At 33.1% G+C, this 24678-nt stretch overlaps 1 protein-coding gene across 6 annotated transcripts in view; it reads left to right on the forward strand.

Annotated features, from left to right (window-relative positions):
- Window positions 1-24678, forward strand: part of LOC101892531 (rab11 family-interacting protein 3) — a 192724-nt gene that overhangs the window by 133041 nt on the left and 35005 nt on the right. Inside the window, exon 1 of one of the 6 annotated variants that reach the window (XM_059129489.1) lies at window positions 3023-3582. The exons of 4 other annotated variants lie outside the window; for them this stretch is intronic. The gene's annotated coding sequence lies outside the window, so the exon portion shown is untranslated. Of the gene's footprint in view, window positions 1-3022; window positions 3583-24678 lie in introns of those variants that run through there. One more of the 6 variants, XM_059129487.1, reaches the window with a different exon arrangement.

Here is a 24678-nt window from a genome sequence, read left to right on the forward strand (position 1 = left end):
CCTAAACTTTATATGATATATGTGATAATTTTTTATGAAAATGTTGAAATGCGCGTAATGTACCAGAAATAGTGGACCGAAGGATTCCACTTCATCTACAAAATTTAAAAAAATCTAAGATTTATTTCGAGTTTTTTGCGATTTAAAATTCACAATGTTAAACTTTTGGGGGATGTGCCAGAAGGAGTGGTCCGATCTGTTCCATCTTCACAACAGATGTTGTGTTAGTAAAAATAATGAATTGTGTGAAAATTAAAGAGAGTCGGATGCGCATTTTGCATTTTGTGAGCATTTTCGTTAATTAAAATCTAGACACCTTTGTGGGGGAGGTACTAGAAGGAGTGGTCCGATCTATTCCATATTCATACCAAGTCTTGTGTTAGTAAAAATATTGGAATGTGCGAAATATGAAGAGAATCACATGCTTATATAGCATTTTATAAACATTTTGACTATTCAAAAAATTTGACCTGATGTGGGGGAGGTACCAGAAGAAGTGGCCCTAGATCAGCCGTCTTTACACAAAATATTGCGTTAACAAACATATTTGGATGTACGAAATTTCAAGAGGATGTATTTTTTGAGAGTTACAATTATTCAAGAATTTTTACCCTTTGTGGGGGAGGTACCAGTAGGAGTAGTCCGATCTGTTCCATCTTCACAGCAGATCTTGTTTTAATAAAAATATAGAGATGTGTGAAACTTTAAGAGAATTGGATACTTATTTCGTATTTTGTAAGGGAGTTAATTATTCAATAATTTTGACCTGTTGTGAGAGGGGTACCAGTAGGAGTGGGTCGATATATTCCATCTTCACACCAGATCTTGCGTTGATCGGAGTATTGGAATGTACCTAGTTTGGAAGGTATCGGATGCTCAAATCGTGTTGTATGCGCTTCATGTTTTTTTAACATTTTGACCCCCTTGTGGGGGAGGTACCAGAAGGAGTGGTCCGTTCTATCTGGTTTTCATGCCAGATCTTGTGTTGAGAGAAATATTATGATAGGCGAATTTTGAAGACAATCGGATTCTTATTTCACATTTAATAAGAGTTATATATATTCAAATGTTAACCCTTTGCGGGGGTGTAATTGATAGCGTTGGCCGATTTTGTCAATTTTCTCACCTCTCCTAGCACAAATTAAAATATTAATATTTGCTAAGTTTGCAAAAAATCGGATGATCCTTTCTTGTTCCATAACGAAAATTGTTTTTTCGAAATTGGTAACGTTTGTGGGTAGGTACCAGAAGGGGTGGACTGATATTTTCAATCATTGAACTCGATCTAAGTTTGATAATAATATTACAATGTATCATGTTTGGACCAAATCAGATACTTCCTTCGAGAATTATCGTGCCCAACCAGCAAGACAGACAGGAAGACGATCACCCCTAGATCCCTGAAACGGATTTGGTCCAAAGAGACTTAAGGTGTAGAAACTTTATGTCGACGAGGCTCATTTTGGCCATATCAAATGATATTTACCCTCTTCAGCCATATGGCTGGGGATATAAAATTTGGAATCTGCAAATATTTCCATGAAAAATTAAAAAAAAAAAACAAAAACTAAAAAATGTTCTACCGACATTTTATACATTTATATTTTAAATTGATAAAAAAAGTTTAAAAAAATCTAAATTAAAAAAACTGGCTTTTTTAATTACTCTTTAAGTTTTTCCTAAGCATTAAACATTGTCTAAAAATTTCTAAATTGTCAATTTCTTGCTGGAAGCATTTCCGTTCCACCAAAACACCTTCTAATCTTCTCGGTTTTTTCTCCCAACACCATTAGGTGGCTTCCGCACATTATTACGGTATTAGTGTGTGTCGTTTATTCTTTTTCTTTTGTTTGAACGGCGAGAGGAAGTTAGATTTATGAGATTCTATTAGAAATTTCCGACAACAACAACAACAAAAATAATATTCAAAAAATTTACATGGCATAAATTAAACTCAACACCTTGTGAACTGATCATGATCAAGTGATGTGATGGGTGTGAGTGTGTCTGTCTGTGTGGAGTGTGATCACGAAAGTGAACAACACGTTTCAAAAAAAAAAAAATAAATAAATAAATAAAAATCAAATAATAATAATAAAAAATAAAAAATAAATAAAAAAGGGAAATAAGAAAATGGAACTAAACTAGACTCACTATTAGTTGTATTCGAAGAAAAAACAAAAATTATAATCTTAAATAAAATATTAAAAAAAGAAATAATATGAAGTTTAGTAAAATTATATATTTATAAAAAAAATATAAAGAAATAAATTTATTTATTAATAAATAAAACAAAGGATACAAAAAAATGAAATAGATTACACAGAAAGTAAAACTCCTTTGAGGAATCCTCCATTTTTAATTAAATAAACAAAGAACGGCTATTCTTCATGAAATATTGCCTCTTTTGAATTGCTCTGTTACTCTCTTAAGGCAACTAATTCCCATTTATTATTCTTTTACTTATTCGATCAATTCTCCCTTCTAATTTGTCTATGCCAACATTCCAACTTCCCTTATGAATAAATCCACTACTTTTGCCCTCATTAAATCATTTCCCCTAGTTAACTCCCCCATTTCAACCTCTAAATGATCTCTTAATGTCTCTGTCAGTCTCTCTCTCCCTTTATCTCTTTGAATAAATCACCCATCAAGTGATTGACCTTTGTTCTATGCCGTTAAATCGTGTCATGCATTTTAAAAAAATTGTCACACTCTTTGTTGGCTTTGCTAATGCGGGCAAGTAAATAAATAACTGTTTGCTCTCATGACGAATTTAAGGCCTCCCTTGATTTTGTCTCTCTCTCTTTCGGGGGATCTCAAATGCCGAATCCTCGCCTTCATTTTTCGGGGAAATGTATACTCTTTTGGGGGGCCTTCTCACAGAGGTTTGTTTATTTGCTTTACTGCTGGGTGAGGAGTGATGCTATGTGTATGAGTGTGGTAGTGTGTGTGTACACACAATTGGGTGGTTTGTTGATGGGATGAATGCCATCAATATTTTATTTTTGCTCTCAATGTACATTTTTCTGGGATATCATTTGTAGTTGTTGTTGTTGCTGCTGCTGCTATTTTGTATGTGAATCCCGCGTCATCATTATTTTATGATTGTAATTTTTATTTTATGATTATTCTCTGTTTGTATTGTTGTTGTTCTTGTGAGAAGGGAAAATACATACATTCTTTGATGCTGGTGGTGTCTATCAAAGTAGTCGGTTGATGTCGTCTACATCGTTGCTGTTCGTTTCGTTTCTTTTCATATATTGTTGTTGTTGTTGTTTGATTCCTTCAGAAGAAAACGACGATGATGACGAGTGTCTCAACAATTGAGGAGAGCAACAAATTGGGTTTGTTTTGTTTTTACTCGCAGGGGGTTCGTGAGTTGTTGTGCTGCCGTTGCCCGTGAATTTTGTAGTTTGCCAAAGATCGCCGCCGCTCATCTTTTTCTTTTCCGTACAATTTCCCCAAATCATTTTCAATCGATCAAACGTGACCACGACGAATCGTGTTAAAATATTGGAAAATCGTTTATTTTGGTTTTTGGTGTCGCGTTTTCATTTGCCTAGAAGTGATTTAATCAAAGTAATTTATTGGAGATACAAATTGCAAAAAAATATAAAAAACCGATTTAAAAAATTAAAAAAAGAAAAAAATAAAAAATAGAAAAAAATTAACAAAATTAAGAACTTTAATCAAAAATCTATTGCTAAATATTTGTTTGGAGAATTTGTTCTGGAATCTCTGTATATTAGCTAAGCTAATACGTGAATATTACACAAAATAAAATTCTTATCTTTAAATCCGGTCCATACTGGCCCGGAGATAACAAACATTTTTTTTTTTGCTTTTGTTTGTTTAAAGCAAAATGTGATTATTAGAAGAAATAAAAAACTTGAATAAATGAAAGCAAGTGACAAATATTTAAAGAAATTTTACCTAGCCAATGGGAACGAACTAAAAAAATTTAAAACGACAAGTTATAAAAAATATGGATTTAGAAATCAAAAATTAAAATTAAAAAAATTGGTACATAAAATACTAAAATTATAAATAACAAAAAATATATATTAAAAAATTAATACAAAAATTATTTTTAACACAAAAAAAAAAAAAATAGAAAAATAATAATAAAAAATAATGAAATAATAATTGAAAATATTTGTATAAACACAATTGTATTAATTAAATTTGTTTTTATATTTGTATTTTTAAAAAAAACCTCGCTCATGACGAGAAAGCCATCGCAAATACATTTATTGGCTGAAACACGTTTTAAGCTTATTTTGTAATCCAGAAAAAAAAAAAAAATACTTAGAATTCAATGCCTACAGAATATTGATTAGCTGTGAATATAAAGTAAAGCAACAGAAAACTGGGTCATGAAACGAAGATGCATTCGAATATTTTAAATAGGCTACGGCCACAGAGGGCCTCATCAAAACGATTTTAGAAGAGGCTTAGCTCTTCGAAACAAATCCATTTCAGGACATTTGGAGTCGATCTACGGGTATCCATCCGTGCGTCCGTCACCCTGTTTGGCCGTCCGTCACCCTATCTTGCTGATGATAACTCTCGAAAGGAGTATCCTATATGGTCCACAATTGGTATAACGTAATATTATTATCAAGCTTACATCGAGCTCGAAAATGGGTGATATCGCCCCAATCCTTCTGGTACCTCCCCCCAAAACTTTAAAATTTTCACCTATAGAGCATGGAAGGATCATCCGTTTTGGTTCAAACTTTGCAAATCCTAATATTTTTATCAGAGCTAGGTCAGGTGGGAAAACGGACAATATAGACCACTCTTTCTGGTACCCCACCCACAAAGGGGACAAAATTTTGAATAATTAAAACTCTTATAAAATGTGAAATAAGAGTCCGATTGTCTTCAAATTTCATACATACCAACATTTCCATTAAGGCAAGATATGGTGTGAAGAACGGGTGAAACAGATCTCACCTTTTGGTACCTCGCCCAGAACGGGTCAAAATTTTTGGAACATTATGACTCTCATAAAATCCTAAATAAGCATTCGAATCTCTTCAAACTCGGCACATCCCAATATTTCTATTAATAAAAGACCTGGTATGAAGAACGGGTGGAACTGACCCCTCCTCCTGGTACCTCGCCCACAATGGGTCAAAATCTTTAAATAATTGTAACTCGCGTAACATAAGAGATTTTTTATCTCTTATGTTACGCGAGTTCTCTTAAAGTTTTATACATCTCAATATTTTCATTACCCCAAGAATTAGTGTGAAGATGGGATATATCAGCCCACTCCTTCTGCTACCTCCCCCACAAAGGGGCTAAAATTTTGAATAATAAAAACGCTAATAAATTGCGAAATATGAATCCGATTATTTTCATACTTGGCACATCTTAATATTTCTATCGACACAATATCTGATGTGGAAATGGAGTATATAGGACCACTCTTTCTGGTACCTCCCCCACAAAGGAGCCAAATTTTTGAATAATAAAAACGCTCATAAAATGCTAAATAAACATCCAATTTTCTTTAAATTTTACATATCACAATATTTCTACAAATACAGCATATTCTGCAAAGATGGTAGATATCGGACCACTGCTTCTGGTACCTCCCCTACAACGGGTCAATTTTTTAGAATAAATGTAACACCCATAACATGCCAATTAAGCATCAGATTATTTCCAAATTTCACATTTCCCTATATTTCCATAAACATAAGATTTGGTGTAAAGATGGGATACATCGGCCGGCACTCCTTCTGGTACCTCCCCCACAAAGGGGTCAAAATTTTGAAAAACAGAAGCGCCTATAATATGTGATTTAAGCATCCGATTCTCTTCAAATTTCACATAGTCCAATATTTTTAGTAACTCATGATCTGGTGCAAAGATGAAAGATATCGGCCCACCCCTTTTGGTACCTCCCCCACAACGGGTCAATTTTTTTGAATAAATGTAACACGCATAACATGCCAAATAAGCATAAAATTATTTTCAAATTTCACATTTCCTCATATTTCTATAAACATAAGATCTGGTGTAAAGATGGGATACATCGGCCCGATCCTTCTGGTACCTCCCCCACAAAGTGGTCAAAATTTTGAAAAACAGAAGTGCCTATAAAATGCCATATAAGCATCAGATTCTCTTCAAATTTCACAATTCCCTATATTTCAATCAACATAAGATCTGTTGTGAAGATGGGCTACATCGACCCACTCCTTCTGGTACCTCCCCCACAAAGCGGTCAACATTTTGAATAACAGAAACGCCTATAAAATGCGAAATAGACATGCGATTCTCTTCAAATTTCACATATTCCAATATTTTTACAAACATAAGATCTGTTGTAAAGATGGGGTACATCGGCCCACTGCTTTTGGTACCTCTCCCACAAAGCGGTCAAAATTTTGAGAAACAGAAACGCTTATAAAATGCGAATTGGACATACGATTCTCTTCAAATTTCACACATTCCAATATTTTTACAAATGTAAGATCTGGTGTGAAGATGGGATACATCGGCGCACTCCTTCTGGTACCTCACCCACGACGGGTTAATTTTTTAAATAATTATAACTCTCATCAAATGAGGGAAAAGTCTTCGATCCCTTCGAAACTCCGCACATCCCAATATTTTTACTGACACTAGGCTTGTTGTGAATATGACAGATATCGGCCCACCCCTTCAGGTACCTTCCCCACAAAGGGGTCAACATTTTGAATAACCAAAGGGCTCATAAAATGCGATATAGGCTTCCGATTCTCTCTAAACTTCAGACATCTCAATACTAAACCTGTTGTGAAGATGGTAGATATCGGCCCACTCCTTCTGATACCTCCCCCACAAAAGGGTAACATTTTTTAAAGAATTGCAATGGTCATAAATTCCAAAATTAGCGTCCGAGTCTCTTCCAATTTCAGATGATCTAATATTTTTACAAACTCAAGATCTGGAATCTGAAGGTAGTAGATATCGGCGATCTTCTTTAGAAAAATCCGACATTTTTTTAAAAAAAAACGACATAATTTTTGTATATTTTTATACCATTGGTTTCCTCTCCCTCTCTCTCTCTCTATATATATATATATATATATATATATATATATATATATTTTTTTTTTTTTTCTAACTCCATCCTTTTTTTGAATATCCGCTATTAAATATTATGTTCTCAGACTTTAATTATCTTTGGAACGTGCCTTTCCTCTAACATTTTTGAATTATTGGGTCGGCCATTAAGGTGCATCGGTTTAGTTTATTTTCATTTTTATTGAAATTTAATAGCCAGTCTCACAGCCAGTGGAGAGCAGGAAATGCCTAGTTTATGAATTCTAAAAGAAAATTGAAAAACACACAACACCATGGAAACTTAGTTTATTGCAGTTACACGTGACCATAAAGCAAAGGTAATGAAGGTGAGGGGGAGGTGGCGACAGGCAGCAGCAACATTACCTTGGCAGGTTTGTTGGTTGGCTGGCTGGCACATCATTCATAAACATCTAATTACAATGCAACACCAGGGCCACAAAATAAAGCGAAGAAAAACAAAAAACCCTAAAAAACAACACTTCCGCCTTTGCTGCAAGGCAAGAAGAAAGAACGAAACGAAAATTAATAAAAAAAAGATTCTTAAAAAAATTCAGTTTTCTTTGCCTTACTTCTAAAAATGCAATCTTTTGCCTCATGTTCGCTTGCCATGTTTTTCTTTTAATAATAAAATTATATGTTGCATTGTAAGCGAGTAGAACACGAAAAAATATTTTTTCCTTTGCTATTTTTAATTTAAAAAAATAATTCTGTGGCTAGTTGCTTTAAAAAAAATATCTGCAGCCATGTTTGCCATGAAGCGTTAAATTATGTTTTTTCCCTCATCTGGATTTTTTGTTTTGCAAACTGCAAGCAAAGCCAGGAGGAGGAAGGGGGAGGAGAGAGATGCGAAAAGACTGGAATTAAATTTCAAGTTTTGGGCCTTTGTTAAAACGAAAAACAAAAAAAACGCCTCTAAAGAAAACTCCAGGAAAATCATGGCTGGTAAAGGAGAAAAAACTTGGCAACTAGAACCCCTAAACACGAACAGCTGGAATTGGATTCTCTGTTGGCTGGCCAAAGAACAATAGACCGATATGACAATCTAGAAGGCGGGCAAGCGAAGTAGTACCCTACTCCCTATGCCTCCTTCCTCCCTCTCTCCTCCTCTTCTCCCAAGAAACTCGTAAAAACCAAGTCTAAACGAAAAACCCAAGCTCAATTGTTAATTGTTGCTGCCTGGCAAGGTAAACCTGAACATCTAATATCTTGCCACGGAAAATAAAACCCCAAGCCACGCTTCGTTAAGTTTTTCGCGAGGAACTATAAAAAATAAAAAAAAAATAGTTACAGAAAAGAAAAACAAAAATAGTTACAGAGATTGAAGATGACCAAAGCAAACCCCTCTCCATTTGCAAATTATTAAACAATGGCGGGCAGTCTTGACCAAATCTGAGAAGAAAACATAATTTTTTTTTCTTCAAATTATTCCACATTTTATGAAAGCATTATTTTGTTAAATTATCGGTAACCGGGGTAATCATGCGCAATATTTTCATGGCTACTTATGATGGCGATTATATTTCAAAAAAAAAAAAAAAAAGAAAAAACAGATAAATAATAAAAAAAAAAAATAAATAAAAAAAATAAGTTAAAAATTAAAAAAATAAAAATATTATGTAGCCATAAGGCTACATGAAGGGGATATATCATTTGATATCCCGAAAATGTGTCTCATCGAAAAAATGGTTTTAGACCCTGGGTCTCTTTGTACCAAATCCGTTTCAGGACATTTGGAGTTGATCTAAAGGTGTCCGTCCCTTCGTACGCCCGTCTGTCTGTATGGCTGGTGCGTACGATAACTATCGGTGGGACTATCCGATTTGGTTCAAACTTGGTACATCGTAATATTATTATGAAATTTAGATCCAGTTCGGAGATGGGCAATATCGGTCCTCACCTTTTGGTACCACCTAAAGGTCGACTAAAGGTCGAAATATTCACGGAAAATAATTTCCCTTACAGAACACGAAGAGATCATCTAATTTTGTGTAAAATTTACAAACTTCAAAATTTTTAATAGTCCTAGGTGTGGTGGGACCCCACAAAGGGGTCAAAATTTTGAATAACCAATACGCTCATAGAATGAGAAATAAGCATTCGATTCATTCCAAACTTCACACACGCCAGTATTTCAACTAAAAAAAGATCTTTTGTGAAGATGGAGTATATATATCCACCCCTTCCGTTACCTTCCCCACAACGGGTCAAAAATTTTGAATAAATGTTAAACTCATAAAATGCGAAATAACCATGCAATTCTTTTGAAACTTCACACATTTCAATATTTCTATCAACACAAGATCTGGTATGAAGATGGTAGATATCGGACCACCCCTTCTGCTACCTCCCCCACAACTGGTCGAAATTTTTGAATAATTGTAACACTGAAAACATGCGGAATAAGCAACCGATTCCCTTCAAATTTTACACATCCCAATATTTATATTAAGGCAATGTGTGGCGTGAAGGTGAAATATATCAGACTATCCCTCCTGGTACTTCCCCCACAACGGGTCAAAATTTTTGAATAATTGCAGGACTCAAAACATGCGATGTGAGCATCGTATTCTCTTCAAATTAGACACATCCCAATATTTTTACTAACAAAATATCTGATGTGAAGATAGTGTATATCGACCCACACCTTCAGGTACCTCCCCCACAACGGGTCAAAATTTTTGAATAATTGCAGTACTCATGACATGCGATATGAGCATTCTATTCCTTTCATTTGACACACATCCCAATATTTTTATAAACTCAAGATTTTGGGTAAATATGGTAAATATCGGACCATTCCTTCTGGTACCTCCCCCACAACGGGTCAAAATTTTTGAATAATTGTAAGACTTATAACATGCGAAATATGCTTACGATTCTCTTCAAATTTCACACATTTCAATATTTTAACTAATACAAGACCTGGTGTAAATATGGTAGATATCGGTCCGCTCCCTCTGGTACCTCCCACACAACGGGGTCAAAATTTTGAATAATTATAACTCCCATAAAATGCAAAAAAAGCATCAGATTCTTTTCAAATTTCACACATTCTAATATTTTTATTAAGACAAGATCTGATGCGAAGATGGTAGATATCGGCACCCTCCTTCTGGTACCTCACCTACAAAGGGGTCAAAATTTTGTATAGATATAACTCCCATACAATGCGCAATAAGCATCCGATTCGCTTCAAATTTTGAACATCGAAATATTTCTATTAACACACAATCCGGTGTGAAGATGGTAGATATCGGACCATTCCTTCTGGTACCTCCCCCACAAAGGGGTCAAAATTTTGAAAAATTATACCTATAATAAAATGTGAAATAAGAGTGCGATAGTATTCGAATTTCGTATATCGCAACATTTCTAGCTACGCAAGATCTGGTATGAAGAGCGAATGGAACGGGCCACTCCTTCTGGTACCTCTCCCACAAAGGGGTCAAAATTTCGAATATCCAGGCAGCCCATAAAACGCGAAATATGCATCCGTTCACTTTCACAATCGTCGCGTCTCTATATTTCTATCAACACAAAATCTGGTGTGAAGATGGTAGATATTGGCCCACTTCTTCTGGTACCTCCCCCACAAAGGGGTCAAAGTTTTGAATAATTATAACTTCCATAAAACGCGAAAAAGGCATCCAATTCTTTTGAAATTTCTCACATCTCAATATTTCCATTGACACAAGATCTTCTGAGAAGATAGTAGATATCGCTCCACTCCTTCTGGTACGTCCCCCACAAAGGGGTTAAAATTTTGATTAACAAAAATGCTCATAAAATGCTAGATAAACATTCAATTCTCTCTAAATTTCTCCTTTCACAATATTTTTGCCAAAGCAAGATAAGTTGAGAAGATGGTAGATATCGCTCCACTACTTCTGGTACCTCTCCCACAAATGGGTTAAAATTTTGATTAACAAAAATGCTCATAAAATGCGTAATAAGCATTCAATTCTCTCTAAATTTCACATTTCTCAATATTTTTGCCAAAGCAACATAAGTTGTGAAGATAGTAAAGGTCGAACCACTCCTTCTGGTACCTCCCCCACAAATTTTTATAACCAAAAATCCATTTTTTTATAAACATATTTAATGAAATTTTAATTTTTTAAATATTATTTTTTGAAAATCAAAATTTTCTTCATTTTAATTCTTAATAACTTCAAATAATTTTTTTTATAATAAAATAATTAGCTTTAGCAAATACGTCAATCATGATCTCATTATTTAATAAATCAAAATGCGGAAAATAAAACCTCTAACTCACTCTCCATTCACAATGACCCCCCTCTCTCATTGGCTTGGTCGCCTAAATACAAAACTTAGGACTTAAGCTGATTTACTTCGGTGGCAATTCGTGTTGGCCATTATCTGCAAATCTTTGTAGGCGGTTTTAGTTCTGCAATTAACAAAGAAATGACTTCACACAGAGACAAATGGTGGGAGGGAGGGAGAGAGAGAGACACACCAACTAACTGGATATGGATAACTTTGATAAAGTGGTCCAAAAGAGAGAGAGAGTGAGAGAGAGAGAGAGGGGGAGAGAGAGAGGGGGGAGAGAGAGGTTAATTATAATTTATGTTTGCCTTGTGGTTGAACCCACAAGGAGACTTAAATTTGCCATAACAAAAAATCTGTAACTAATCCCCTGGCGAATTGTTACGAAAACCGAAAACAGACGCTGAGCCTAAGACGTTGAAAAATTTTAGGAATTTCGAATATGTCCAAGACTAGCTATGGCCAGCAGTGCACTACACTTGACAATTGAAACAAGTTACAGCATATTTTAACTAGCCAAATGGACGCCAGTTATCTTTGCCAAAATGCCAGGCAGCCAGGCCGAGAGTCAAGAAATTTTCGAGACGACAAAGAGAGACAATCCACAATCACAGGAAACTTGCTGCAACAAATAAATCAGCAAACCAATTTGGTATGTGAATGTTGTCTAAGTGTACCCTCCTCTTCCCGCGGCTATATATTCCCTGGCTGCCGATGATGGTTTGCATTTGATGCAAGTGAAAGTTGTAGGTCGAGATCACGTTGCAATAATTGTGTGTTGTCATGGAGGTATTTGTTTTTGGAAAATATTTTTTCTTCGCAACAAATAAATATGGTCATAATTATCAATGACAGAAATACCGACCCCCCTCCCAACCGTATATAGAGGCATCATCACAATTATAATGGTGGAGAGGTGATGATTGTTGGCTTAGAAACCATAACTTCCTCCCGCTTGGCAGCAAAAGAAAGGCAAAAGGCCACAAACACACTTTCATAATAGTGGCAAAACAACAACAACAAACACATAATTATAATTGGCAGCGATGATGATGATGATGATGGCATGGAAAACTGTTAAGTGATTGGTTAAACATTTAATAATTGAAGGCCGTTTAGAGGTTTACACCGTGGATGAATGTCGTCGCTGCAGTGGGTTTATTAGTCTCACTGCATTGTGGTGAAATTGTTTTTTTTTTTCGTTTTCAAGATAATATCGTAATACACCAATTATAATGCCCGACCGAGCAAGCTATGAACTTCCAAATGAAGCCGTATTTTCCCACAGGCACATAACTCCAGCATGCATTTCGTGGGGAGCTATGGAATTTTATTTGAGCCAATCAAAATAAGGGTATCATAAACTAATATTTACCATGAAAATTATCTACCATCCCTCTCTCTCTCCCCACTCCTAAAATGGCAGTCGGAAAATATGCGGTAATAATTCAAACAGGATGTTTCTTTTTTTTTGGAAAAATTGCAAAAGAAAATTAAATGAAAGTGCCATAAAATAGCATGCTTTTCTTCCTTACAAAAATATATGTTTTTTACGGGGCATTGATTTTCTTACATAATTTTTCCAAATTTTGTAAGAAAAGTGAACATTTCTCGTTAGATTTGTAATATCGTAAATGGTATATTACGAAAAACAATCAAATTTCATTTTCTAATCCAATGCATTTTGCGTTTTATTGAAAACGAAATATATTTTTTCAAAAAAATCGAATATCGTAAATTTACGATATTAGAATTTTGGTCCAAAAAAGTAACTTAATTCACTAGTAAAGGCATTGCAAGGAGTTTAAATGAAAAAATCTATAACAATTCTTTAAAAGTATTCTTTCCTAAGAAATTTATAATATCGTAAATGATATGTCGTGAAAACCAACTTAATTACATAAAATAATCTATTTTATATTGAGTTTTATTGAAAAATAAATATAATTTTTCAAAAAAAAAAAAAAAAAAAAAAATCCCCAAAATATATGTTTTTACGGGGCATTGATTTTTTTTACATAATTTTTCAAAATCGTGTAAGAAAAGTAAACATTTTCGCATAGATTTGTAATATCGTAAATGGTATATCACGAAAAACAATCAAATGCCGTGTTCTAACCCAATGCATTTTAAGTTTTATTGAAAATGAAATATATTTTTCGACAAAAATTCGAATATCGTAAATTTACGATATTAGAATTTTGGTACAAAAAAAGTAAATTATGGCTCAAAATTCGCTAGTAAGGGCATTGCAATGAATTTAAATGAAAATACAATCTATTACAATCCATTAAAAGTATTTTTTCCTTGGAAATTTATAATATCGTAAATTAAATATCGCGAAAAACGTCTAAATTACATAAAATAATCTATTGTATAGTGAGTTTTATTGAAAAATAAATATAATTTAAAAAAAATGTTTTTTACGGGGCATTGATTTCTGTTACATAATTTTTCAAAATTGTGTAAGAAAAGTGAATATTTCTCTAGATTTGTAATATCGTAAATGGTATATCACGAAAAACAATCAAATTTCATGTTCTAATCCAATGCATTTTGAGTTTTATTGAAAATGAAATATATTTTTCCCAAAAAATTCGAATATCGTAAATTTACGATATTAGAATTTTGGTACGAAAAAAGTAAATTATGGCTCAAAATTCGCTAGTAATGGCATTGCAAGGGATTTAAATGAAAATACAATCTATTACAACTCATTAAAAGTATTCTTTCCTTCGAAATTTATAATATCGTAAATGATATGTCGTGAAAAACAACTAAATTACATAAAATAATCTATTTTATATTGAGTTTTGTTGACAAGTAAAAAAAAAGCCATAATATATGTTTTTACGGGACATTGATTTTTGTTACATAATTTTTCAAAATTGTGTAAGACAAGTGAAAATTTTCTCCATAGATTTGTAATATCGTAAATGGTATATCACGAAAAACAAACAAATTTCATGTTATAAGACAATGCATTTTGAGTTTTATTGAAAATGAAATATATTTTTCCCAAAAAATTCGATATTAGAATTTTGGTACAAAAAAAGTTATTTATGGCTCAAAATTCAGTAGTAAACGCATTGCAAGAAATTTAAATGAAAATACCATCTATTACAATTCATTAAAAGTATTATTTCCTTGGAAATTTGTAATATCGTAAATAATATATCGTGAAAAACAACTAAATTACATAAAATAATCTATTTTATATTGAGTTTTATTGAAAAACAAATATAATTATCCAAAAAACCCAATATCGTACGTTTACGATATTAGAATTATGGATCAAATTATGCAATTTTTGGCACCAAATTACATTTTAGGACACTCCAGTAAATTTCAAAGAAACGGGTTTCCAAAATGTTTCAAATATTCAGCTACAAACCGATTTTTTCTCAGTAAATTTGTAATATCGTAAATGTTAAGACATGAAATGTGAACAAATTTCATCAAATAGACGGTTTTTATTGAGTTTTGTTGAAAAACTTTAGATTTTCTTCAAAAAAAAAAAAAAAAAAATCAAATATCGTAAATTTACGATATAATAAATTTTTGTTCAAATGAAGTATTTCATGGCTCAATCATCAATATAAAAGATATTCTAAAGATTTTGTACGCCAACTCAATTTTTTCCAACAAAAATGTAATATCGTAATTTTTAAATTGCAATTTTAGGCGTCCATCAACTAATACATGCAAGTTTTATCAACCAGAAGGTTATTTATTGAATATGAATGAAAAATAAGTATATTTTGTAATAAAAATCTAATATCGTAAATTTACGATATTAGGAATAAGGATCAAATTTCAGAATTTGGTGGCTTAATTATACATACAGAAGGTATTCTAGTATTTTCTTGTTAAATAGTTGTGAATATAACAAAAAATTGTAATATCGTAAATTTCAGATATTAAATTTTATGCGTTCATCAAGTAATTTTTGTGAACAAAAGTTTATGAAATGATATTTGAATAAATTTGGATAACAGACTTGTACAATTTTCACAGAAATTACCTACAATTGCGTATCGATAAGATTTACGATATTAGAATTGCTGTTCAAAAAGGTTTTTCTTATGAAAATATGCAAATTTTTTTATATTGTTATATAGACGATATAATTTTTTTGTGAAAATTTCTATTTCAAAGTTGTGAGACATCATCACAATTTGGTTAAATAATAAAAAATGTGATTTTTAACCATTTTTTTAATTCCGTAAATGTTACGATATTACAAAATGTTTGGTTTAGTAATTGACAAATGTGTTCTACAACTTAAGGAAGGGGAAGCAAATCTTAAAATTAATAAAATAACAAATTTTAACCACATTATAAATATCGTAAATTTTACGATATTACAAACTTTTCATGTTTTCAATGGGAAAACATTGAAGATAAGTTGCAAATATAAATTCCCTTTGAATGTCGATTTTTTGTTACCAAAAAATTTACGGTATAAGAAAATTTAGCTGTTACGATATTACAAAATGTATGTAATAATAATGAAAAAAAAAACTCTACAGCTAAAAGAAAGAGCAGCAAAAGTTATAATGGATATATTTATAATTTTTGTAGTGACTTTTTAATATCGTAAATTTTACGATATTAAAAAATGTTGCATATTTTCAATGCAAAACATTTTAGACAAGTTGTAAATATAAATTTCCTTTGAAAACTTTTCTTTTGTTACCGAAAATTTTACGATATAAGAAATTTTAAGTGTTACGATATTGCAAAATGTATGTAATAATAATAAAAAAAAGATAAAAGATAAAGGAAAGGGTAGCAAATGTTATAATGGATATAGTTGTAAATTTTTACTCATTTTCTTATATCGTAAATGTTACGATATTAAACAAATGTCAAAAAATTGGGATTTTAGACAAGCCGTAAATATGAATTTGCTGAAAACAATTTTTTTCTTACCAAAAAATTTACGATATAAGAAATTTCAAGAGTTTTATAATTTTACGATATCGCAAAATTCGTAAATATTCAATGGGGAAACACATTGCACAAGCCATACATATTAATTCCCCTAAAAATTAATTTTTTTGTTGACGAAATTGTTTACGATATTAGAAATTTTGAATGGATTTTGCATTTTTTTGTTCACCACAACGTGTTTCTTGAAGAACATGGAAATGAAATAAGTTTGTTAATGTAATAATTAATAAAATAACAATTTTTGTTACCAAATTTGTAATATCGTAAATTTTACGATATTTCTAAATTGGATTAATTTCATTGCGAAAACATTTTAGGCAAGCTGCAAATATGAACTCCGTTGCAATTTGAATTTTTTCGTTCAAAAAAATTTACGATATAAGAAATTTCAAGGATTTTTTAGTATTACGATATTGCAAAATTGACACATTTCCAATGGGAAAACCTTTCAGACAAGCTGCAAATATGAATTCTGTTTAAAAAGTGGATTTTTTTATTGCAGAAATTTTTACGATATTAAAAATTTTGTATAGGTTTTGCATTTTCTTTCACCCAACGTGTTTTGTAAAGAACATGAAAATGAAATATGATTTGTAAATGTAATAATTAATAAAATAACAATTTTTGTTACTAAACTTCTAATATCGTAAATTTTATGATATTTCTAAAGTGGACTAATTTCATTGCGAAAACATTTCTGACAAGATGCAAATATGAATTCCATTATAATCTGAATTTTTTCGTTCAAAAAATTTACGATATAAGAAATTTCAAGGATTTTATAGTATTACGATATTGCAAAATTGATACATTTCCAACGGGAAAACATTTCAGACAAGCTGCAAATATGAATTATGTTTAAAAAATTGATTTTTTTATTGCAGAAATTTTTACGATATTAAAAATTTTGTATGGGTTTTATGCATTTTTTCCATCCAACGTGTTTCGTGAAGAACATGAAAATGAAATAAGACTATTTTGCCTTGAAATTAATTGTATTTCTTCCAGAAAATTTACGATATTACGATATATAATCTACAGCTTAAAGAAAAGGTAGCAAATGTTATAATGAATATAATTGTAAATTTTTACTCATTTTCTAAGATTCGTAAATGTTCAATAAATTCCCCCAAAAACTGATTTTTTTGTTGCCGAAATTTTTACGATATTAAAAATTTTGTATGGGTTTTGCATTTTTTTTCAAGGCAATATTTGCCAATTTTTCTGTGGAATTTTTGTTCTCTGAATGATTCAGAATATACGTTTAATTCTTATGCAGCCGAACAACTAATTGAAATTAATTAAAATAAATGACCACTCGACATGTAGAGCTGGTAACAGCTGCCTTGGCTTCCCAGTGAGCCAGTCAGCCAGCCAGCATTTATTGTTTATGTATGCGTGTGTGTGTGGGTCTGTATTTGCAATGGTCCCCCCAATGAATGTAGCGGCATCGTGTGCCCCCATCTCACTTGTCTTCATAAGTGATGAGGGTTTTCATATTTCATATTATTGTTTTTGCTTTTGTTGTTGTTGTTTTTCCTCTGTATTTGAATATGGTCTGCTACCCATTTTATTTCCATTCTCCTCTAGTATAGTGAAAGAGTCACTTTTCTTTCTTTCATTCCTACTATAGAATATGAATTGAGGATGTGCGTCAATTTCGAAAGAATAAAGAAGTGAAAAACAAAACAAAAAACTGATTCATAACGTAAATGGCAATCCATTCTATTCGAATTGTACCATCACCATCTATTATTATGGCTTCCACAAGTGGAAAGAATGTATGGGGGACCATAGGCGACACATGATGCCAAGACGACGGGATGACTGGCCGTTGAAGAGTTAAATTTTGTAAAGAAAAAAAAAAAAAACATAGCGGTCCCCTTGAAATCTGCGGCATTCATAATTTCAATTTACATTCGCCGTTCGCCAACATCTGTTGAGCCAAATAAATTTATTTATTTATGACTATTTTTCTAATTATTTCAAAGGCTATTTTTCGCCGAAAAAAAGAGAAATAAAAAAATTATGTTTTGACTCATCAATTTAAGTGATGCATTCCGTTTTTTTTCGTTGGGCATAACTCATCAAAAACGATGATGACAAAATGTGGCAGTGAAAAAATGACATAATTTTGTTTTGAAAAATTATAAAAAAAAATAGAATATTTGGCAATTTTTTTCAAGGTCAACATTAAACAAAAAACAAGTAAGCAAAGGCTACAGTCGAGCGGGGCCGACCGTTGAATACCCTACAACACTATAATAAACGATACAGTTAATATAGGCGACATACTCGAAAAAATTCCACAAGATATTGTGACAAATAATAAAAGAAAACCATCAGGTTTCGTTCTCTAATTTTGGAATAATAGCAACTTAAACAAATTTGCTCATTTCCAATTTATTGGAAGATGTTGCACGTAAATGGTCTTCCTAGATCTGGAACCAATATTTCCCAAAGACCTATAATCTCTAAGAAGTGGCAAAAGATTAACATTTATTATTGCTTTTTGACTGAAACGCATCTATATGAGATACAGACATTTGAATATATTCTTCAACGAAATAGTGAGAAGTGCTTCTTTCCTGTATTTGTGAATTCTCCAAAAAGTCACTGGAATGAACATTTTCGTATTTTGTCTATAAACGTTGGCAAACTCCTTCACACATTGAATATTTTTGGATGACCATCCAAAACTGCTTGGCTTTTGCAATGTCCGGTAACCCCCATAATTACGACCTACTGACAATTTTGCAGTTTTTTGGTCCATTTCAACCCCTAAATATATGGCGATCATCTCCAAAAAGAATAGGCTTTTATTCTGACCCTCATCTTATCTCCATGCAAAATTTCGTAAGGATCGGGCCATAAATGCGATCTGTATATGATATCCTGATATCCTAACTACTTAGTTTTGTTAGCTGTAGAAATATTACCAAATGTTTAATTCAAAATGAAAATATGCCAAAAATATGACAAAATTGAAAAAATATGAGAAAATTTTACAAAATCAATATTTTCATCTTTAGAGAGATATTTTTATGCGATTTTTTTAGACGTTTTATGTTTCCTGCGAAGAGGCCATTCCGAATTAATGAGAACTGTCGAAATCAGTTCAGCCGTTCTCGACATATAAGAGATTTTTCAAGCATATCTTCTTTGATAAACATATATATCGCACATATTTTGCTATATATCCGTTTTGTTGGATGTTAACATCAATGTAAAGATCAGAAGTAACCTTGTCATGGCTTTGCGATTTCGCCGGGATTTAAAATATTCGCGGTTTAATGAAAAATTTTGAATTTTTTCAACAAAAAAGATATGGTCTATTTTACCCGCTAAATATTATCCGATGACCACCCAAATGGGTAGGCTTCTTGCCAGCCCTAAACTCTAGCTACATGCGAAATTCCGCGCCGATTGGTCTATAATTGCGACCTGTAGAGCAAGTGCAAAATCAGGAATTTTTTCAGTTTTTGGTCCATTTCAACCCCTAAATATTATGCGATCATCACCAAAAGAAATAGGGTTCTATTCTGACCCTAGCCCCACCTCCATTTTAAATTTCGTGAAGATCGGACCATAATTGCGACCTGTAGAGTGATTACAAATTAACATGGACAGACGGACAGACGGACAGACGGACAGACGGACGGACGGACATACATAGCTAGATCGACTCAGCTCGGCGAGATAGGAAGATCCATATATACTTTCCTATGTGGGAAATCAATATTTCGTGGTGTTACATAATTTTTGGCCCAATCAAACTTATAATACCCCCAACACATAGTGTTGTAGGGTATAAAAAAAATGATAAAAAAAATTAATCATCGAAGACCCCCTCTTTGCATGGGTTTTTATTGAATTGTTCTTAGTTTCCTAGAGATCTTTGAATTCTGCCAAAATTATTTTAAATATGGCAAGGAAGTTTTTGCAGGATATGTTTAGCCTCTGACTACTCATAAAAGGGGCATTTTAACCCCCTTCCTCAGCGTCTGTTTTTGTACCCTCCACCATAGTATGGAGGGAGGGTATATTAACATTGTCATTCCCTTTGTAACATCTCGAAATATACATTTTACACCCCACCAGATACATACAGGGTGAGATACAAAAACAAATTCAATAAAGTCAAATGCCATAGTTTTTACATTTTTTAAATTTTTTTTGAATGAAAGTAAAAAATGTCGGAAATAGCATTTAATTTTAGAATAAGTTTAGATTTGGCACAAATTATGGCCTTCAAATGGCCAATCAAACCGTCACATGTTGCCGGAATGCTGCTCTGCGGTATTTTGGCCCATTTCCGGCGAAGCGCTTGCTTGAGGTATTTTTTAGTGCCAACCTTGCTTTCCAAAATACTACAGACACAATAGTCCAACAGATTGGTATCCGGAGATTTTGGGGGCCATTGTGTGCTGGAAATGAAGCGAGGAACCTCATTTTGGAACCATTCTTTGGTGGCACGTGCTGAGTGTGCGATGCGATGCTGGGTCCTGTTGGAATGTCCAAGGTCTGCGGCCAAAAAGGTTTGTGTGCCCAAGGCTTTAATACACCCTCCAGAATATTTTCGCAATAATATTCGGTATTTATTCTGGTATTCGACACTTTGGTAATTTTTAGTGCCAACCTTGCTTTCCCAAATACTCCAGACACAATAGTCCAACGGATTGGTATCCGGAGAATTTCGTAGCCATAGTGCGCTGGAAATGAAGCCAGAAGAACCTCATTTTGTAAACATTCTTGGGTGGCACGTGCTGAGTGTGCGATGTGATGCTGTATCCTGTTGGAATGTCCAAGGTCTGCGGCCAAAAAGGTTTGCGTGCCCAAGGCTTTAATACACCCTCCAGAATATTTTCGCAATAATATTCGGTATTTATTCTGGTATTCGACACTTTGGTAATTTTTAGTGCCAACCTTGCTTTCCCAAATACTCCAGACACAATAGTCCAACGGATTGGTATCCGGAGATTTTGGTGGCCATTGTGCGCTGGAAATGAAGAGAGGAACCTCATTTTATAACCATTTTTGGGTGGCGCGTGCTGAGTGTGCGATGCGATGCTGGATCCTGTTGAAATGTCCAAGGTCTGCGGCCAAAATGTTTGCGTGCCCAAGGCTTTAATACACCCTCCAGAATATTTTCGCCATAATATTCGTCATTTATTCTGATGCCATGGTCGATTAATTCGAGCAGAGAGCGACCATCGGCTGTTATGGCCGATCCATCACCATCACCATGGCCGGCGCTTGAGTTCTGGTGGCCAACCGAAGGTGCACATTCTCAGCTGACCTCTTTGACAAGTACATAAACACGATCATTTTGTTTGTTTACAAACTGCTGGACAACGAATGTTTTCTCATCGGAGACCACCAAACCAAATTCGGCAGTTCACCACTTTCGGCCAAGCGCAGCAACTCTTTAGCTCTTCTGAATCCATTTTCTTTCTGTTGCGGTGTAAGTTTTTGCCCTTTGTGGAATTTCAATGGCTTTACCCTGAGCTCATTTTTCAATATTTGCCGAACGGAATATTGCGATATGTTCAGCTCACGAGCCATTTATCGGCCACTGCGACGCGGGTTTCGATCAAGTTGTCTCTTTACTTTTCGAAGCATTTCTGCTGATGTTGCTGTTTTCTTCCGTCCACTTTCTTGACGTCGGGCTACGCTCCCAGTATCACGGTAACGAGCGATGGTACGAGTCACAAAAGATTTATTCACATTTAAATGCTGCAGTGCTCTAACTATAGCCACTTGTGGTCCACGTTTTCCTATAGCCCCCATATAAGGGTACCCCTCGATATTCGGTATTTTGATGATTTTAGCGACATTATTTACCGGAATTGTTTCAAATTTGGTATTTGAAGTTCGTAATGGATAGTACAGCATATGACGGAAAATTGTCTGTCCAGGCCCACGTCTTCGTATAGCCTCCATATAATAGTACCTCCCCATTTTCGGTATTTTGATGATTTTGGCGACATTATTCAACGGAATTGTTTCAAATTTGGTATTTGAAGTTCCTAATGGATACTACAGCCTATGACAGAAAATTGTCTCTGCAGGTCCACGTCTTCGTATAGCCCTCACATATAATGCTACCTCCCTATATTCGTTATTTTGATGATTTTCGCGACGTTATTCACCGGAGTTGTTTCAAATTTGGTCTTTGAAGGTAGTAATGAATACTACAGCCTATGACAGAAAATTGTCCGTGCAGGTCTACGTCTTCGTATAGCCTCCATATAATAGTACATTCCTATTTTCGGTATTTTGGTGATTTTTGCGACATTATTCACCGGAACTGTTTCAAATTTGGTATTTGAAGTTCGTAATGGATACTACAGCCTATGACAGAAAATTGTCTGTGCAGGTCCACGTCTTCGTATAGCCCCCATAAAACATTACCTGCCTATATTCAGTATTTTGATAATTCTAGCGATATTATTCACCGGAATTGTTTCAAATTTGGTATTTGAAGTTCGTAATGGATACTACAGCCTTAGACAAAAAATTGTCTGTACAGTTCCACGGCTTCGTATAGCCCTCATATAACAGTACCTCCCGATATTCGGTATTTTGATGATTTTGGATACCTTCTTCACGAATTTTTTTTTCAAGTTTCGCATTTGAATATTTTAATGGCTTATGACAAAGGTTGCCTATGCAGGTGCACGTCGTCGCATATACCCTAATATAACGGCTACATTCGGCATTTTTAATATTTTAATAGAATTTTTAACGAATTTTATTTTTTAAAAAAATTTGCCAAATTCGTTCCAAATGGGGGAGGGTATTCAGAGTTCGGTCCGGCCGAAGTTACAGCTTTTTTTTCTTGTTTTTTAATAAAAAATATATATTTTTAGTCCTCTAAGGCTTAAAAAATTTTAAAGAAACTCATTTTTTCCCTCATTTAAATTTTTTAAAAATCTTCAAAATTTTCCCCTCCAAGTTCAAGGCCCTCTTTGCAAGCACATTTGCATGCCTCAAAAAGGCCACTTATGGAAAATTTCCATTTTCACTTATTTTTTTCGCAATGCTTAATTGATATAGAGAATAATTATTGAAAACAATTGTTGTTAAAGAAATCTATTTTAATTTACTTTCTTTTTGCAAAAACCCCCTCCATTTGATGAAATGACTTTGTTTTAATGATTTTGATTTTTCATTACACATTTGCTTCGCTGTAATTTTCTACTTTTTCCGTCTAATTAAATGCTCATGGAAATGGAAAACTGAATGTAAAAACTGCATAAAATTAAATATGTGGTGGCCCTCTTTGGAAAAGTTTCACTCCATGCATAAATTATGCAAAATTTTGAAGAAGCGGGTAACAGAAAATAAAAATGAAAATTAATTATAGAAATGGAGAGGGTTGTGGTTTTTGGTAGAAGAAAATTTGAAAATTTGGCAATGGCACTTGGCAAAAATTTTTTGTATTTTTGTTTTATAAGAAAAAGGAAGATATGAAATTTCTAAGCTCTCATTGAAGAGAGTGAGAAATACCCTCTCTCCTGTCTCTCGTGGTCATCTTCTTTCAATTGCGACTCCTGGCATTATTTTCATTACCAATTTTCAAAGGCAAAAAAATGAGGAGCAGAATATTTTCTGGAATTCACACCCATAACGGAGTAAATCTTCAACTCCAGATCTTTATCCAAACAAAAAAGAAAAAAAATAATATACAAGTAATTGCCTTGGAACCATATTGTTTGATAAACAAATCAGAGAACATAATCGAATATTTTTTATGTTTATGACTTCCTCTGGATTTTTTTGGCTTCAAATTTTAGTGTTTAAGGCCACAGTTGGAAATTGTTTAAAAAATAATAATAAAAGCACATGGAAAATATAATGATAACATCTTTGCCAAAAATTCAATTTGGATAAACAATAAAAAGGGGGAAAAATCAACCGCATGCAACTCATGAAGATGGCCATACGAAAGATGGCAAACACTGTAGGACCATCAAAGTATAAACAAATAATTGTTTTTTGTTTATTATTTTGCCACGAAATAACTTAAGGGCAATTGACCTAAAGGTGACCTTAAAGTTCGCAATAAAGGAAGTACTTCAACATTTTTCATTTAATAAAAAAAATCGAACATTTGCTTCTTAAAATAGATTTGCGATATTATAAATTTGTATAGAAAATCGCTTAAATAACTTTTTCAAAGGCATTAGAATATGAAATTATGGATTTAATGCAAAAATATTAAATATCGTAAATTTTTTAAAATTTACGATATCGCATATTTGATAGTAAAAAATGATTTTTGAATCAGTATCTTAATGAAACATTCGCAATAAATAAACGATTTCAACATTTTCTCTACAA

Source organism: Musca domestica, unplaced genomic scaffold (genome assembly GCF_030504385.1).
Source record: "Musca domestica strain aabys unplaced genomic scaffold, Musca_domestica.polishedcontigs.V.1.1 61, whole genome shotgun sequence".
Classification (NCBI taxonomy): Eukaryota; Metazoa; Arthropoda; class Insecta; order Diptera; family Muscidae; genus Musca; species Musca domestica.